General features: G+C 36.2%; 1 pseudogene; it reads left to right on the top strand.

The window, feature by feature from the left end:
* The first annotated feature begins 2,220 nt into the window (after positions 1-2,220).
* On the top strand, positions 2,221-3,075 carry LOC128594838 (nucleophosmin-like; annotated as a pseudogene).
* Positions 3,076-4,806: the final 1,731 nt, after the last annotated feature.

Here is a 4,806-nt window from a genome sequence, read left to right as displayed (position 1 = left end):
TACCTGGAGTGAAGGAGAATAACGGTGAATGATCGTCACTTTGATCTTCATTATTTATGGAAAACATGGTAAAGTTTTGATTGTAAGAAATCAAGGGGCGGCGCCTGTGGCTCAAGAAGTAGGGTGCCGGTCCATATGCCGGAGGTGGTGGGTTCAAACCCAGCCCGGGCCAAAAACCACAAAAAAAAGAAAAAAAGAAAAAAGAAATCAAGTAGATCTTTATCTAGAGAAGACTGAGAGAGAAGCAAAAAGAATAAGAAATGCATCATATGGATGGAGATGGGAGGTGTTTCGAAGGAGCCTCAGTGGCCCGAAGGAAGAAAGTCAAAGTCAGCTTGGAGTGAATCAGTTCCATCTAGAACTAGAAAATATTCAGTAAATGATACTTGTAATTGTAGATCATATTTCTAGGAAGACTCCAAATTAAGATTCAAATTTTAACACCAAAAATATAAGAGAAGAAAAACAGAAAAATGCACCCCAAATGCTGATCCTTTTACCAACCTATATTGAGATTGCAAAGAATGATAATTTGAGTGATATATCAATAGATCCATGCAAGCAGCGATATCTGTAATAGATTCAAGTAAGTATTTAAAAAACTCCATGCCATGTTTCATCAATATAAATATGAACTTTTTTTATTTTTAATATCTACAGAATAAAAGTGCATCTTAGAGTGAATGGCACCTTAAAATCACTGTAACCAGGGAGCACTCTGGACTAGGTTGTCTGCTTACTCATAAACACAGTTGATTGCTTTTCCTGGTGGCTTAACTGGAGAGGGCAATTTTTTGGTTTTTAGTCAACAAAATACTTAGGGCCATTAGAAATGAATATGAGCTCAGACTGTTGCTTGAAATCCCTCCACTGACATTTTCTGGGAAGAACTGGTGGGCATTAAAACTGGACAGAAGCTGTCATTTGCTTGGAATTTAACACCAGTGACAATAATTAAATAGTCCTGGAGATATCCTGACTCACTAGTCTAATTCAAGGACATAGGAAAGCATTTTGTAAGAAAACATAGATATAAAAGACTTGGAGTTTAAAAATACAAAAGAATTTGTGGATCTGTGGGGAATATCTTAATATTCTGTACTTACATTTTCCTTTTCATGAACATATAAGAGTAATATGTGATTAAAGCATCTACATTTGAATAAGTCTAAAAGAACTCTGACAGCAAGTATGAAATAAAAATTTTTAAATAAGAATCCATTGTATCAGGTATAATTAGCATTTTTTCTGTCTTGGTACATAATATAATGGTACATCTCATAAGAAATGGTATCTTAGAGTTGATGAGATGAAGCACTAACTGATGAATACCTTTAAATACTTTCAAAAGTCTTTAATCCCTATCAAAACAGATAGAAAACCTGTCTAAAACAGTGGTCCATCAGCCGGTAAACAAAATAAATGATGCAGAAATTATACAGTATAATTATCCATCATTTTGGCAAAGTTGTTCTTTTAGCCCCAAGATGAGTAATCCTGTAATGAATTTACTCCAAAGCATGGAAGGTAAGTAAGCAATTCTCTTGCAGCAAACTGCTTGCTTCTATGAGGTAAATTAACCATTTAATATATAGCTTGTTACAAAGTACTAAATTGTACCCTGATGTTCTGAAAAGTTAATTTGCTACACTGGAGATTTTTTCTGCCATAGGGTATTTTATTCCTCTTGTCTCTCATAGATCATGTAGGCTACAGAAGCTATCTAGATCACTGTGGTGCTTTAAAGTTTTGCCATTTAAATGAAATACTCCATGAGATTCCTAACAAAATGAATTGACTTGAACAATTTCATTCAGACAACAATTTCAGGGTTGTTTGGGGGTATTTTTTAAGGAAAAATGTGAGTAGGTATCAGTTGGAGACTTTTTTGAGTCTGGCTTTCTTCAGGTTCTCTGTTTTGATATATTTTGTTACCTGTCTCTTTCTGTTGCTAAGCAGATGGGACAAGTTGCTATGTGACATTTTACATGACCACTTTTATCCAGCTTCAACGATAAGGACCAGAGGTCATAGAAACATATGCACACACTGAAGCACTGCCTTTTTGTTTCTGGAAAATCACAAAGACTGTACCCCCAAATATTGTTTAGAATAATAATTATTATTATTGCCTTGGTGTGATTCTGTCCTGCACGGCAGGAGCAGTAGCCTTTTATCTCTGTCCCCTGCCTCTCCCACCTAAGTGTGTGCCACCACCCCATGGAAGATTCGATGGACATGGACATGAGACACTTGAGGCCTCAGAACTGTCTTTTTGGTTTTGAGCTAAAGGCCAACAAAGATCATCACTTTAGGGTAGATAATGATAAGAATGAACACCAGTTATCTTTAGGAACAATCAGTTGAGGAGCTGGAGCAAAGGACAGATTACACATTGTTGAAGCAGAAGCAATGAATTATGAAGGCAGTCCAATTAAAGTAACACTGGCAACTTTGGAAATGTCTGTACAGACAATGGTTTCTCTTGGGGGCTTTGAAATAACATCACCCATGGTCTTAACAGTTGAAGTGTGGCTCAGGGCCTGGCGTCGTAGCTGTGGAAGAAGATGCAGAGTCAGAAGATGAAGAGGAGGATGGGAAACGCTGAAGTATGTCTGGAAAGAGATCTATCCCTGCAGGTGGTAACAAAGTTCCACAGAAAAAATAAGACTTGCTGCTGATGAAGATGATGATGAAAATACAGGTGATGATGAAGAAGATGAGGAGGAGGAAAGTGAAGAAAAAGCTCCGGTGAAGAAATCTGTACAAGCTACTACAGCCAAAGATGCACAAAAGTCAAACCAGAGTAGGAAACATTCAAAACCATCAACACCAAGACCAAAGGGTCAAAAATCCTTAATCAAACAAACAAACAAAACAGGAAAGAATTATCAAAACACCAAAAGGACCTGGCTCTGTCGGGCAGACATTAAAGCAAAAATACAGGAAGGTGTAGGAAAGAGTGGGTCCCTTCCCAAAGTGGAGCCCAGCTTCATCAACTACGTGAGGAAGCACTTCTGGATGACTGACCAGGAGGCTATTCAAGATCTCTGGCAGTGGAGGACGTCTCTTTAAACACATAGTGTAAGCAGTTTGTTGAAATTTTCTGTCTTATTTCATTTCTGTAACAGTTGATATCTGGCTGTCCTTTTTATAAGGTAGAGTGAGAATTTCCCTCCTGTAGTTGATAAACGTTGTCCATGTTCCATTGCCAAGAATGTGTTGTCTAAAATGCCTGCTTAGTTGTTGAAGATGGAACTCACTTCACTTGGTTTTAAGTATGTATGGAAGGTGATGATAGGACATAGTTGTAGTGTGGTCAGACACGGAAATGGTGGGGAGACAAAAACAGACATGTGAAATAAAAATATTTAAAAAATTATTATTCTATCATGTAAGTTCTTTGAATAATAATAATGACAACATACTTACTAAGTTATTTCTGTATATTACCCCATTGGAGACTCACAAAGACCTAGTGATATATAGAGAAGTATTAGCAACACCTTATATTTTAGGTAAGAAAAATGAGATTATGAAAAGTCAGATTAGACGATAAATACATGGCAACAATGGAAAATAAGCTCTCTTCATTTGATTTCTCACTAGAAAATATCAAAATGCTCTCTCAGCATATGAAAGCAGAACGTTTTCATGCTTGCAATAAAAGCTAATTTAAAGGTATATTTTTTCTTCCTGTACCTCTATATGCTAATTTTGCACCTTTTTTAGTCTTCAATAATAACTTCATTATAATGTCAATAGCTATCAATTACATGATATTGGGCAGCCAATGCTTTTCCTATACCAGTGCACATAAGCCTTACAACATTATAAAAGATCCGAGGCTCAGAAGTCAAAGATCAAGATCATTTAGTACCTAGCAAACGTAGCATTAAAACTGCCATGATGTCCACCCTCTACACCCGCACATCTAACCATTGCATGGTACTGTTTTAGCCTCCAGATGTTTCAGATTTTACAGAGGAAGTTTTTCTCTCTATTTGTATTACGGGTTGTCTATTCAGCTTTAATTAATGTTTTCATTCTCAAAGAACACAGTGAAACTAACTCTAAGAAGCAATAAAAAGTTTGCATTCAGAAGGCATGGGTAAATACAGTAGCACCTCCACAGTTGGCCACCTCCCTACCTTGACCTCTTCCTTAAGTTGACCTAATTTTCATAGAACAGAAATGTGTCACATGTATTCAGTGGAAGACTGACATCTATACACTGACCACCTCTGTAAGTTGTATCTTGATTATTTGGACTGTAAACACAATATGAATTTACCCTCCATAACTTGACTAATTGAGTCCACTCTATACCAAGGGGTAGATGGTGTGAGATTTGTCCTTTAGTTGTACTATTTTTTCTTAATATAAATTCTTTATTCATGTTTTATTATTGTTACATGTTGGATTAGGCCTAGTGTCCTATTTGTGCTGCAGAAGATTTTTTTCAACATAAACAACTTGTCTGAAATATAGCTATCTCTTTCAAGTCCTGAAAAATTTTACAGTCAATAAAAGAATGATGGCCCAAAGGAAAGAACTCAGAGAACTGACATTGAAGGAAAATGTTGACCTTTTATATTTTCTGGAAAGCAATAGCCAAAGAAAGACAGCAGAACATTTGATATTAGCAAGACCACAGTTAGCAAGGGAATCCTTGCATACTATTGGTAGGAATATAAATTAATAAATTTTTTTTGGAAAACAATATGAAGTTTCCTTCAAAAATTAAAATAGAACTACCATATGATCTAGCAGTATATGTCCAAAGGAAATGAAACCAGTATGTAC

Source organism: Nycticebus coucang, chromosome 9 (genome assembly GCF_027406575.1).
Source record: "Nycticebus coucang isolate mNycCou1 chromosome 9, mNycCou1.pri, whole genome shotgun sequence".
In the NCBI taxonomy this organism is placed as follows: Eukaryota; Metazoa; Chordata; class Mammalia; order Primates; family Lorisidae; genus Nycticebus; species Nycticebus coucang.
Note: the sequence above shows the minus strand (reverse complement) of the source record. Positions and strands in the feature narration are given on the sequence as shown.